The sequence below is a fragment of the Hippichthys cyanospilos genome, chromosome 2 (assembly GCF_059441005.1).
Source record: "Hippichthys cyanospilos isolate Australia breed blue-spotted pipefish chromosome 2, RoL_Hcya_1.0, whole genome shotgun sequence".
Classification (NCBI taxonomy): Eukaryota; Metazoa; Chordata; class Actinopteri; order Syngnathiformes; family Syngnathidae; genus Hippichthys; species Hippichthys cyanospilos.
Window position 1 is genome coordinate 22,480,399 of NC_142370.1, and position 15,093 is coordinate 22,495,491.

Sequence of the window (15,093 nt, forward strand, 5' to 3'; positions counted from 1 at the left end):
TTTCGTATTGAAGGCCGGAACGTTGGATGATTTTGCTGTCTTATTGCGTGCAACTTTACAAATCGACATAATCTCGATCGGCCACTTTTTATCCTAAACCATAAGCGGAACAGATCTGTGATGTCGCTTGCATTGGTGAGAAAAAAAAGATGGTGAAACCCAAGAAGAAAGAGTTTGTTAACGAAATATGAAATATTACAAAGTAAGGTGTGTCAAAACTGATACGCAATATATTAGAAAATGAACGTGGTATTGCGATAAGCATACGGTGCTTCATATTGCAATATATCAATATCATCGCCCAGCTTTCTCAGATCAAGTATATTTCTCTCCATTTCTCCAACAGCACCACGCCACGGTCCACACCTTTACGCACAATACTTTGTCATAATGTGCTCAGAACTCTGATGGTGTGAGTTTAGGATTAGTCCATTTACAGCAATCCCCAAATGAAATGTCAGTCAACTACCCTCAACTTTATACAAATTCCAACCCCCCCAACAGCCAGAAAGGACTTTGTAAAAGAGCTATGAAGCAAGAGAATGCACTTAATCCAGTAAAATGCTCACTGTGTTAGTTTTGCAGTTTAATGGAGTGAATGTATTATTCATGTGGGCTGGTCGGAAAGGTTTGTACAAATGAGAGAAGGCAAATGAGCGTGAAGTAAAGTTTCCACTTCTGTGATGTCTGAAATGTCCACATGAGGCTCCTCTTATGAATATCACTCTTTGAATATGTGTCCTCTATGAGTCTGTTGGATTAGTATATTTAACTAGTTTGACAATTCCTAATGAAATAATGAATCAGAGCTTGGAAATGCTATCGTCGAGTCAGCCTCACAGCATAGCATAATAATCCCCAGACACACACACATATTTTATATATATATTTTTTTTTCATGAGGAATAAAAGCACATTTACATATGTATTCACGATCTTTGATTAATACTTTGTTGATCCACAGATGGAAACGATTGCAGCCTCAAGTCTTTATGAATATGACGCCACAAACATTTCAAAGCACAAATTGCTTAGTTTAGCATATATGGAATTTTTCATGAAATGTATTTCCTTTAAACTCCTGTCTCAGTTACCTCATGTTACATGAAGCAAACCTACAGTGTACTATAGCAGGGGCAATCTGCTCTGCATTAAATCAATGGTACATTGTGATAGGCTCGGTGATGAAAAGTAGCCTTTTTTTGGGCCATCCTTCAAGGTTATACAACATTAACACCACAGCAGGATCCTCCATCAACACAGGCTAACGTCTGTAACTTAAAAGGCTATATGGCTTTGAACAGCTTCATATTTATATACTCATTGAGGGCTTGCTTGGCAACCCCACTCAACTCTAATAGTGACAAAAAAAGCACACTGCTAAAACTTCTAGAAAGGTATTTAGAGGCTTTAGTCCAAGACGTCTTGTAAACCTTTTGTAATTCAATTTTTTTTCTGAGCAAGACACTATTACTGTCATTCAACATCAATGAGCTATGATCTTGTAAATAAGCCCCTCAGTATCTTTTAAAAAAATGTTTTACTGTAGCCGCAGAGTAAACACGGTGTGGTATTTTTTTTTGCAATATGTTTTTCTGTTAATGTAATGGCCAAGTGTCAAAATGCAGTCGTTTTTAGATCGACCCGTGTCCTGATTGGCCTCAAGTGCCTTAAACAGAGAAAAAACAGTGTGAGGAAAATCCAGTAAAAAAATAAATCAATCAATCAATGAAGGTTGTGATAAGACTAGCTTTTACGTATCAAGTGAATCTGAAAGGTATGTCTTTAAATCTTTGAACATTTCAATATTACATCTCTCCCTTTGTGTCTTCCAAGGTTGAAAAAGTTCTCCAGGTGTACCCTCAACTTAATTCACCAGCATTAATTATGGACAAAATCGCAGTGGCAGACGGTAGAACATTAAGAAAAAAAAAGGCATGGTAAAATAAAACAAGGTTTTGCAAAGCGGTTGTTTTTGACAGCTCTAGACAGGCTGGGTCCCTTCTGACTGCTCACCTTTTGCACTCATCTTGCCATTCTGCTTTCCCCTCTTAAAAATGAACCTTGAGAGTGGGCAAGCTGAGAACAGGCCTTAGCCCATCAAGAGATCTGAGCTGTCACCCAGCTACTGCGCATGTCCGTGGCAGTGTAGCAGCGGGTGCTTCAGCGGGAGGTTGTCGGCCCAAGTTGACCCAAAAGTGGGGTTCAAAGCTTGTTTTGGAAATAAAAGGGAAACGATCCTGTCTTTTTAAGGCAGGTGAGTTAAAAGTCACTTTGGGAACTAGCCACCATTTTCTCAAAGGATGTGCAAAGTGCAAAAATGGGATTTATTTATTTCCTGCATTGTTTTTCGTACCCTCCTGGGAAAGTTTGTTGAATTTGTAATTATCTTGCCGGCAAGGTGTTTATCTCGTGTTGACACCTTGCTGGCATTACAAATCCCGCGGATGATTAAAAATGAATGGTGACTTGTCACCTGCCATGAGCTCCAGTAGATATTGCTACGCGATGCCGGCCACTTCTAAGTAGGCACAGAAATATGCACTGAAATCTTTTTTTTTGATTGAATTTGAAAGATGCATGTATAGAATGCAAACAAATCGTTTTCCTATGAAGTGTGAGACACAGAGGGCATAGCCAGAAATGTTTCTACGAGGCCTTCAAGCCACGTTAACAAAGTTGATGGATAAGTGTGTATGTCGATTGAATAACTCTTGAGAACTGTCTATGGCTTTGACATGTATCAAATTCAACATGACATGCTGTCAACGATATGGACACATTTATATAGGACTCCTTAGAGTTCAACGATTATATTTACCGGTACTTGTTTTTTTCTAAGGCTGGTGAGGTTTTAACAACATTATTTTGCTACAAAAGGAAAATGCTTTAGATGAGTATATGCCCCTGTAAATGTACATGCAAATCCATTAATGAACAGTGGCTAACTCATGCAACTGGTAATCCTTTTGCTCCTCCACAACAACAATTAAAGGTCTGTCAGTGTGTTGTTGAATGGAGAGGTTATTCTTGTGTTTGTGTGACACTACAGTATGTCTATTGTCGATGAAGAAAGCAACAAATATACAATATGCATACATTAGATAAGCTTTTCCATTAGTAAGAACAGTGTCAATTATTTAACACTTTTGCACAACAACATTGAAATGTGGACGCATCGCCATCCTCTCAGATGTAACATGGTGAGTGAGGTAGGCCGTGGAATCATCGCAGCGGGAAAGCACGTTTTTATCCATCAAATGTTTTGAGGCAGGGAGGATACGCTGACATGCTAGGTTCAGTTTAGTCATGGAAATACTGCCTGTCTGAATTGTTGCTTAGGGCACAAGCGGCGGAGCCCTGTGGAGGCCCATTTTTAGATAATACTTGGGGGAAAGGGGGGTTAAGAGACAGAGTTTTAATGAAGGAAACAATAGCGCTAAAACCACTAGAAAAAAATTTCCATAATAATGCATTGACACATAAGCACATGCAGTCAGACATCCACACCTCCTTCGAGTTGAGTCAAGTGCAGGCAATCATCCTTCACGAACCCTCAACTTATCTAAGGTAATAATAACCTCTTTCCCTTTGTACAGGTTTGACCCTTGAACAGCCCGGTTTCGTTCTGCGCGGTCACATTTTCCATTGCGCTTTTTTGAGGCAATGGAACCATTCCTCACAACATCTGTCCTTCCGCAGCACCGAGAACAAATGGCTAGCGTGACTTAACAATTTGTTTTTTTTTGCTGCTCCGGCTTCCTTCTGTGTTCCAAAACCAGGAATTTTATTAGATATCGGGCCAACGAGTCTAAGCAAATATATCTTACCGATATGCTCTGTTTGTTCCTTCATTAACATACTAGGCAATGGTAGTGAAAGGCATTACATTAGATTGGAGACCATATTAAACCATCAGTACATGTATGCCCAATTCAATGTCCCAATCTAACCCCGCTTGCTTGCTTTTCACTTACTGAAGACCAAAGTGAATTAGTGGACATGTTTTTGATAACCTAAATGGAAACCTTTCTCTTATTTTACTCTCTTCTGCAACAAATCAATATCCTGCAAAGCATCAATAGTAATAGTATCAATTCAACCTGAATGCCTGAATTGGCTGGAAGGACACATTTGTCCAAACAAGAAAGAAAGGTATGCCAGGCAAGTTTTTACCTAATCTTTGTAAAATACTCACAGATTAAGCTTCACCCCACTGTTTTTCCTCATTGTTAACCCCCAGTTCCCTGCTAAACCCTTTTTTCCTCACCTCATGCTCAACCCATTGCTCTTCTCTCAGGGATCAATTATGCGACAAATCCAAAGAATTCTCGGGCAGAGCCCATTTTCTCCGAGAGTAGCGCATTGTCTTCAGCATGAGTGCTAAAAAAAAAAGGTAAGGAGGTGTATTGAGGAAAAGCAGACGTAAGACACAAGGGACCAGCTTCTACGATGTAATATATTGAAACAGTACTTGACCCAGGCTTGGCAGTGATGTACGCCATTGAATAAAACGCACCTGATGGGAATGAAACTGGGCAAAAGATAAGATTAGGAAATACAACAAGGTGCTATTTTTTTACAATGGACAGAGTTGAAGCAACATTAGTACTGCTTGACAGGTGGGGCATGCCTGTCTCATCTAATGGCCGGGGCTTAAGAATCTCCGCCGCTATTGTGCTGACGCCATCTCTATTATAAAAAGAAAATGTCGAAAATTGCCTCTCAAACGACATCAATAAACAGTAATATACACATTTCTTAGTAAACTGATCATGTCTAGCTCACCTCAGGACAATACTGTGTATCCATCCATCCATTTTCTGTAGACACATATCCTCATTAGAGTTGCAGGCGTGCTAGTACCTATTCAAGCTGTCTATGGGCAGTAGGCGAGGGACATCCTGAGCTGGTTGCCAATGAATTGCAGGGCACACAGAGACAAACAACCATTCACACACCCAAATCACATCCAAGGACAATATAGAGTGTCCAATTCCTCTGCCATGCATGTTTTTGGAATCTGGGAAGAGGCCGGAGAGAACACAAAAGTCCACACAAGAAGGCCGGAGCGGAATGGATTCGAACTGGGGTCGCTGAACTGTGAGGCTGATGTGCTAACCACTCTTCTACTGAGCCGCCCTGGACCAGAGTGTCCGGTGTACCTACCAAGCATGTTTTTGGAGTGTGGGAGGAAGCCGGAGTGCCCGTGAAGAACCCACGCGGGCTCGGGGAGAACATGCAAACTCCACACAGGGAGGATGGAGCGAGCTGGAATTGGAATCGGGAGACGGATGTGCTATCCACTATACCACTGTGCTGCCCTGATTAATATTGTGTTTGTGGAAAAATAATTAATAAACAGAATCCAGCAGTCCCCCCATTTCTGGCGGCGGTCGTCACGGCTCACCTGTTTGCTGAGGTAGCTCATGTGATGTCCGCAGGTCGACCTACGATTGGTTGTTAACTGAGCTATGAGGAAACAGTCATTTTTAATTAACAGTAAGAGGCAAAATGGCTGTCGCTAGACAAGGATAAAAATCTCTGTATTCTGCCACATCATATTCCAGCAAACACATGAATTAAAATTATTTATACCAGGTGTCACCAACCTTTTTGAAACCGAGAGAATCAAGTGTAATATGTAATGTTTATGTCAAATATGTATAATCGTTAGTAAAATCCACACAGTCCTATCACTTGTAAACGATTTGCAGAACAGGTCTGCAGGCTACTGATGTGATCCTCGGTGACTCCTACTTTAGACCAGTGGTTCTCAAAGTGGGGTCCGTGGGCTCTTTGTTTTGTTTTGGTTTTTTTTTTATCTCAATTTGTGAAAGTATTTATTACTTTTCAATAAAGAAACTAATTCATATAATTTTGAAAACATAATTTTTGAATTTGCCAAAATGTGTTTTTGTTTACAATTGCTTGCTAACAAGGCGATGAGGCCAGCAACGCTAAAGTGGTATTTTATTTTATAACACAATTTTTGACTAAATGCAGTGGAATCCCAGTTTATGACATCCTTGCCTGAAGTTTTTTTCATCTTACGACGTGGACTGCGATGCTTTTTTCGTCGCCTTTTTATGTCATGTTTTTTGCCTTACGATACCTCAAACATGGCGGTCAGTGTGTGTGCGTGACTGCGAGTCACTCCACGCTCATATGTCTATGGACGCCTCACTGCTTAAGTCACTCACTAAATGCTGGTCTGCTTTTGGTTGGCGTCCCGGAGGTACGGAGGTGCTGATCTGCTATTGGTCGGCGTCACTTGTTCCAAAATAGTGGATCATTAAAGCTCTGCTCTCCTGTTAGTAATGACAATCACTTATTTATAGTGCATTTTGGTGCTTAGTTCAAAGTTGAATGGGTTAGCCATGGGTCCCAAAGTTGCTAGTGATGTTGAAGAGAGAAGTAAGAAGATGATTGATATGGAAACGAAGCTGGAGATAATCAAGAAATACGAAGAAGTCTATTGTTTAAGATCAGCGTATCTGCAATAACCTATCAGCGGTTATTTAATTGTATACGTATATGTTCTATATAAGTAGCACTCACTATACTATTGTGATACCAATTTTTAATGTGTATATACAATTTTGATGTTTTAACCTGGGGTTTTAACGCAATAGGTAATTAACGTAGGTTTGGATTGCCCGCCATACGGCGAATTCGCGTTATGATCCCAACCGCGGAACGGATTAATCTTGTAAACCGGGGGCCCACTGTTATGGCAGCAACCTTTTGGGGGTAAATTGACTCGTTTTGTTATCGGGAGGGATGCAATTTGCAATTCATTTTGTAAACTTCAGTACAGCTCAAAAGTAACATACTTGTCAAATTGAACATGTTGCTGAATAAAAAAGGCACTTATATTTGTCTTAAATTATTATTTTCTTCGTTTTGTTGGGGCCTTGCAAAATTGCTTTCTAAAAAGGGGTCCCTCACTCCAAAAAGTTTGAGAACTCCTGCTTTAGACTACTGGGGCTACATGAATCAAATTATTGTAAAGAAAACGTTTGGGTTGACTTCCTCTTTAACATGATGTGGGCTCTTTCAGAGGACAGCCAAGAGGGTGCCTCCCATAATGCATTCCAATTCAATAAAATGAATCTATTCAATTACTAAATTTAATTCTTTAAAAGAAAATCATACATATACATCATACATCATACATTTGAATGAAAAGCTAACAAATATTGATGTCAAGTAGGGGTCCTGCAAAGTATCATCCATCGGGCCGTAAAATGTCCCCAGCACTAGACTTTGATGCCCCCGCTCTAATTGATGCATAGTGGTTCTACGATTGTTTATTATGATAGATAACGCTCCCTTAGTTCCTTCAAAATCGTCTTATTTCTACATCATAACACTGATTGTGGAGCATTTCTACCATTGGTCATTCCACTGTCATTTGTTTGAGATTCCTAACATGAAAAAGCGCATTATAATCAAAAGGCTACACCGTTGGCTTTTGCCCCCAATATTTTGATTAAATACAAACTATTTTGGCATTATTTGCTGAGGAAGAAAACCTTGGCACAGGCACCGTGATCTTACATCATGCCTCTTAAAGTTATTAATCTTCAAATAGATTTAGGTTTGTGAGCGGAGGTTTCAAATTACAGCCTTTACAAAGCTGCTTGCTTGTTAGTCTCATTTGTTCAAGACAAGAACAAATACATCAAATGAGAATAAACTGTCACAACAGCTACCAGAATAGAAGAGTCATGATGCATATCAAATGTATGATATCTTTTAGATTTAAGGTTTTGATAAATATTCAATCCTATAGTATTGGTGTCATTGGTCAGCATTCTTGTATCACAAAAATCACCACTATTCAGGAGATCCCCAAAACAACAAGATTGTTCAACCTTCGGCATTGCATCAAAAAAAAAAAAAAAAAGCCCAAGCCATTTTCAACACTTCAGATTGGTCAAATATTTGTAAAAATAACGCGCACACGTGCGGAGTGGCGAGTGGTACGGATTTTTGAAAAACTGAATTCAACAAAATGTGAATTAGGTTTTTGGTCTGATGCTATCGAGGAGCATCACTCCAATTTTTCAATATGTAGGGTGACAAACGATTTAGGGATGGTTCATTTTGAAATTGAAGCAATTCGATTTGGATTGACAGTTGCAATTTGATCTAATATGGTACGGCTCCGTTTGAGAGGGTAAGATCCCATTTGTTGTCACTTTACGTGGATTTGAATTAAACTTGTCAGTGTTGTAAATGTGGAATTCCCGCCTTATAGACTTTATTACAGACTCAATGGTCCAGTTAAAACCAGACACTACATACAAAAAAAAAATACAAAAACTCATTCAAGTACCTTACACCTTTTTTTTAAGCAGCCTATTTAAGCATTCTAAAAACTCCCTTCTCCCTACCGCGGTACATTTCTAATCAAATAACTCAGAATGAAACTATTAAAAATGTTTATTATTGCAGCAAATTAACAATAAAATTCACACTTTTTTGACATTGTTATTTACATTTGTACTGTAAAACTTTCAAGTCTAATTTCCACAAATCATATTTGCAATGAGATGGACAGCGTTTGAATGTATGTGTAACTATGTTTGCCATACTTTTGAACATAAAATATGCTCCTAAGCAAATATACCATACTGTATTTGCAAGTACGTTCACAAGCGTGCCAGTAAAAAATAGTTACTCCACCCTGACAGCTCTGCACTTCAATAGTTTTAAGTCTGAGACTGTGAAATTCCTACGGTGTATGCCCAGCATACTGACGGTTACATCCACAAAGGGAAGAGAAGAAAAAAGTGCACTCTTGAAGCAGCGGGAAATGGTGAACTTTGTTTGAAGTCAGCCAACATAGCCAAAATCAAAGGAAAAAAAATGTAAAACATGGACTTTGGTTTAACGCTTTTAGATTGCAAATCTAATTAAAGTCAGAGCCAAACACTTCACCTCAGAATGATGCTGTCGCCGCAAATAAGCAAGGTTTTCCTGTATTGTGATTTCAAAGTCAAAGTCAAGTTTATTGTCAATTTCTTCACATGTGCTTAACATACAGTTTGCACAGTTGAAAGGGTGATGGGTTATTCTATAAATTCCTTAAATCTGGTATGGCAGTCTTTTGGAAATGTATTTTAAACATTTCAAACATAAATGCATATACAGTGTTCATGGAATCAAACAACGGCAGTAAGAACATTGCGCGTCAAGGTATATTCAGTGAATATGGTGATTGCATGACTACAATAAAAAAAAATAAAAAAATGGAGGGTTCCTTCAAGCAGTTGGTGCTCCATGCCAGAATGCAGCTTAACGTAAAACAGGCTTCAGCTCCAGTTTAAAAAAAAAAATAAAAAGGAAACTGGGATTTAAGTACTGAAAATGTGGGATGATTATTGTACAAAGAGAGCTTGAAGTAGGATCAGTGCAACGGCAAAAATCCCCACCTTGGGCTGCCTCTTCTGTCGGAGCAAGGAAGTGGGTGGAGGAAGCTCGGAAAGCCGTTGCACGCCGGAGACAGGGAATCCCTCCCAAGCATCTTGTTTTGCATTGTCTTTTGTTGCCATTGTTGCTTGAATGTCACGTAACAGCTTCCAGCTCTCGGTTAGCAAAGGAGAGGGAATAGCTGGCTGCTGGAAGATGTGCACTCGCATGTATAAATGTGGACCTTTTCGCGCCATCAAATGCTGATGAGAGCTGGCTAGCTAAGTAACATCCATTGTTTGCAAAGGCCTTACAAAAATGTGCATATTGCTCTCTACTGGTCAAACTATGGAAACTGCAGGTACAGACTGCTGGGCCTTCACCCACAAAGATCTGGTCAAAGAGCAGATCGAGGTGATACTTTCTAAAAATGCAGAGCTGCCGCTGTTTGCAGGGGACAGTTGAGAGGTGATTTAGCTGGATTTTGGACTGGCTCGAATCGTACAAACGGGTTGTTCAAGAAGGTAAGAAGGGTTCTGAAGTTGGTTAGGATCACGTAATCTAATCCTGGATTTAATCTGCATCAAAGATTCATTTTGTTTTGGTGGGGAAAATATTCAGTTGGATCCAGATAACTTGGTAACCTGATTTTATCCGGAGCCCAAGAGGGTAGGATTTCAAGGTGGGATTCAGGAAGAAAATGAAGCAAAACTCTAAGATTCATCAGTAGAATTTCTATCTTTGTGTAGATACTTGTATTTGTATTTTGCACTTGATTTGTCATCATTAGTGGATACACATTACTCATGAAGACGTGTCACAATTGTAAATCACAAGTAAATCAGATTTTTTAAAAAAAAACCTCTTATCCATTGACAGTGTATGCATATGTGTGTGTGTTTTTTTTTTTTTTTACTCTATATCGATATCTAGGTTTATTTCCTTTCATTATTTTAAAAATTCCTGGATTGTAGATCAATGCAGTACTTAAATCATTGACCAAATCATTTGGAAAGCACCAATAATGCTCATTAAAAACAGAATATTTTCCTTTTATCAGATATAGTCTTCAAATAGAAATATTTTGTCCAGATACCGGATTTGCACGTTCTGGTATTTTATTTGGTATTTTTTAACATAATGAGCTTTATGATGTGGAAGATGCTGTCGGAGCTGAAATGACTTCCAATTCACTGGTGTGTTTTAGCCATAGTCAATAGTGTGAATGTCTTCACTTTGAATTTGATGGTGTTTCGAAACTTGATTGGTACTGTTATGTATCATTTTGTTTCTTGTTGCTGTGGTGATTCTTCATGAAAAAGAGAAATGATAAATAGAGGTGGATGTCTGTGTTATTTTTGCGATTCGTTTCAATTTGTTTTTTTTTTTTTTAAATGAGAGAAACACTTAAACATTGGCTCTTCTCCTTGTTATTGTTTGAAATGCCGATAGACAACAGTGTGCTGTGATGTCCCTTTTAGAGCACTGCCAATCTAGATTTGATCATCTTAAAATTGGTCAATCTGGACAAGGGTGATAAGGAACCCAATGTTGCTTAATAAAACTGTCATAAAAGTAATACGAATTAGCGGATTCTCAAACCTGGACCTTTTTGATCCTATAACCTCGTTTGAACAATTGTCTCTGGAGGGCACACATTTGTAAGCTTGCATTTGTAATTGTAATTTGATGCTTGTTTCCCGTAGACTGGTCGCGACTGCATCGATTTCACCGTAAAGTTTGGAACACATTATTGCTTTGTGAAATCCACCAGTGTGCCTATAACCCAATAAAGGTGATTTATTTTGAAATCCATACAATTGCAGTTAAACCTAATGGTACAAAAGAGCACAATCAGGAAATATTCATTGTTATCCTGTAATCGTATATTGCTGTCAATCCCTAATGCATTGTGTGCGTCAAGTATTAAATAGTATATCAGAAGATTTCAGGCCATCCATCAAAACATCAGAGAAAAGTAATATTGCATATTTAATTTCGTTAATCAATTTACTGAAACTGCAAAGAGCATTCGTATTTAGTATTTTAGTACTGTACCTTCTTTTGACACTGGGTGATAACAGCTCCAATGAGCTGCGAACTGCGGAATGAGCGATGGTTTATAAAACACCATTTAAACTGTGGGACGACCTTCGGTAAAATTTAACATTTGTCATTTGTTTCCCTATCTCACTTGGCAGTTCAGGGGCATTTATTTTAAGGCCAATCACTTATCGACAATGTACTTGCAAGAGGACATTCAGTATTTTACAGCCAAGTCAATAGCTGTCCCTAAGAGTTCCATCATCCGTTTTTACCCCACGTTGTTTTTTTAAGATGTGCTGTTATTGCACAAGAAAAAAAATTAAAAAAACATCTACAGTATGACCTCTGCACTGTACTCTAAAACTGGTGAGACTGAAAATTGCTGTTGGCAGTAACTGTCATTGTCTGACACATGCTATGAATCACAATAGGAACGTTTCATCAGCTGTGAAAGCTGTAGCTCCGTTGTGTCCGTGTGACATTGCTTCATCAAGGATTTCAATCACAATTCTATTTCCTGTTGTGTCCATCCCAATCAATGCTATTCTTTAGGATTTAGCAGCTATCAATGATAAAAATGATGGTTTTGAATATTATAAATCAGTGATATGCACGATATTCATTTTGACTGTTTTTTTGTTTGTTTGTTTTGACTGCAGGTGATCTTGAACAATGACTCGCCGGTCCAAAACTACAGTCCTGAAAGATGATCAACTGTCGAGCTATAGATATCTACTTTCAAAACAAAAAACCTTTAAATTTTAAATGACATCTGGCACAAAAAGGTGGACACGGCTAAGATCAAATCTGACCAATTTATGGTGTTATCCAGGCGTATCATTTAGAATTCTTCAAGATCTTATTCAGCATCCAAGATTATTCCTGTGTGTTCCAATTTAAAAACAAGTGGGCCAAAAATGTACATCTCACAAGACAGAAGACACCGCCACTGCTTTAAAACATGACAAAATAATCTCTGTGCTTTCATTTTTTTGGTGCTCAAATAGCAGCTATCCAAATCAAAATGTATTTTGATGCTGTTACTTTTGTTGGTCTTAATCACAGCCTGACTGTGATCAATACTTAAAATCGTTAAATCTCAAAGGTTGAGTGCAACTGTGTAGAAAGCACACAAATCCTGCTTTAGTGAGCTAAATGAGCAGCCTTTGTAAAATCAAACAAAAATCAAGCCATGTACCAGGAAAAAAAACAAGGATGAGTTTTTTTCGCCAAATTTCTGTGACAGGGCCAGTGCACTGTGTCATACTGATTAGACTGAACTGAAAAAAAAGAACTCTTTAAACCTAACCACCACTGTGTTGATGAAAATTAGAAAATAGTGTTTCCTCTAAGAAAACCTATTGAAGGGAAAGATGAAGACAACAATGGCATACCTGCAGCTAACCCGCAATTAGCACAACCGTGCGAAGGCTAATTGCAGGTTAACAAAGTCGACAACCCTGCTGTTGCCTTGAGAAGCCTCCCGGCAATATGCATTGATTCTCTTCAGATAGATGTTGCACATTAGACTTTCCCTCAGTGCTTACAGAATTGAAAACCTTTTGTTTTCCCATTAACACAAAAAGTGCCTCTTTAGCAATTCAATCCCCCAAACAAACACTATTGGAGTGTGTTAGAACAAAGACTATGAAAGAGTGCATTTTTATAAATGGTTTTCGTTTCCATAATTTATTTAAAAACATTTTCTCAAACGGACTGTGCAAAAAACAAATATGATTTATCATTATGACTATTATGATTATTATCATAATTATTAAAGGAACCTTGGTAAATTTCCTTCGTCAAACTAGTTCCTAGCACGTTCGTTTTTGTTGAAACGTCGCACTTACCATGACTTAGTTGAAACATTTGATTTAATAGAGACAAAGGAGCCAAGGTTTTACAAGACCACTTGTGCAGTCGGTTGTCGCAGTACAAGTGATAAAGTTTCTCCTCCGCCACACCCAGTTTTTTTACACTTTTGGGGGATGTGGTCTCACTTAGGAATGCAGGTGTGTGTGTATATGTGTGGGGGTGTGCGTGTGTGTGTGTGTGCTCATTCCTTCTCGGTAAACAGGCAATTTTTGTTGAAGGGGGAAAAGCTCAAAGAGCCCTCAATGCTGATCTTCTGATAGCAGCGGCTGGCCTTTTCTTCACGGTCAGATGCTAATTCTCCGTTGGAGAGAGCTTTTTGTTTCTTTTCGGTCTCGACGTTTGCAGGGTTAATAATATTCATGCTTTTCCGTGTCCATATTTATCAGAATAGCACGGTTTCATCAACAAAATATTTTACTGATACACTGCATTCATAAATTATCATTCATTATTATTTTAAATTTATATCTAATCTATATATAAAATATTTCAACATGAAGAAAAAGGTCTAAAACATAGTGCTGATTTTTCTAAATCACATTAATAATCAACTGGATTTAGAAAAAAGTTATTGCCAGCTTAGATGTGATTGGATGCATGAATGGTCGTTTATCCTCTTGTGCTCTGCAATTTGCTGACAAGCGGTCAAGTGTGTCCTACGCCTGGCCATTTCTCGACAGGCCCTCCTAACGATTGCATCGCAACCCCCGTACTATTTCAGAAGAACTCATGTAACATAAAGTCATTAAGAAATTGAATGCCTACCTGATACAACTTGGGTTCATAGGACTGCAAACTACCACCTACAGGATATCATGTGTTTTATTTTATTTCCACCTTTCTTTTCCAACTTCTTAGATGTATTTGTGAGTGTGAATATTTGCTTGTCTTTGTGTGCCCTACAATGGACTGTCAACCAGCTAAAGTGGTACTCCGCCGAATGTCCAGAGACAGCCGAGTTAGGCTCCAGCACACACGCAAACCTTGTGAGCATGCGTGCGTGCGTGTGTGTGTGTGTGCGTGTGTAGGAGAGGTAGGTGTGTGTGAATAAAGCCTGTTTTTAGAACTCACTTTGTTTCTTCGCTTGAGTGGGATCTCGTGTATTGAGATTTAACAGTGACATCTGCTGGCCATTTGGTTGAACAAACCAGTGCGTGAGTTGACGTGTGTCTCTGAAGAACAAAAAGGTAGTCTTTGACTAAGGTCAGTGGTTCAAGTGCCAATATCCACATGAAGTGAGGAATCCAGTGGCCCACAGCCTCATGCCCCACACAAACTTGCACTCAAGGTCCCCTTGAAGCCAAAAAGGACTGCTGCATAATGCTGTGAGCTGCATCATGTCCATTTGAAAATGCTAATGTAGTGCACCGCAGCTATGTGTCATCGTGCGCTCTGCATGTGACCAAAGGTCGAGCACAACGGGAGTTTATAACAACTTTTATTATTTTCCTTTCAACCCAAGTATCACTTTGATCCAATTTGGGATTTTAATCTTGATCAATCAAAGATAATGTGGTAAAAACAACCCCTAAGAGGCAAAACAATTCCATAGCTTGTCAAAACATATAAAAGTGCAAAATGGCACCATGTGTTCTTTTCTAAAGTCTTGCAAATAGGAACAAGAATTTATACCAGGTCTCTAGAAACATTGACTCCCAGGGGTTAAATGACTTCGAATGCATGTTTTAATCATTGTAAAACACATTGAGTGACACATTCAGTAAATGTGCTTTATTAGACAGAATTTGTGGT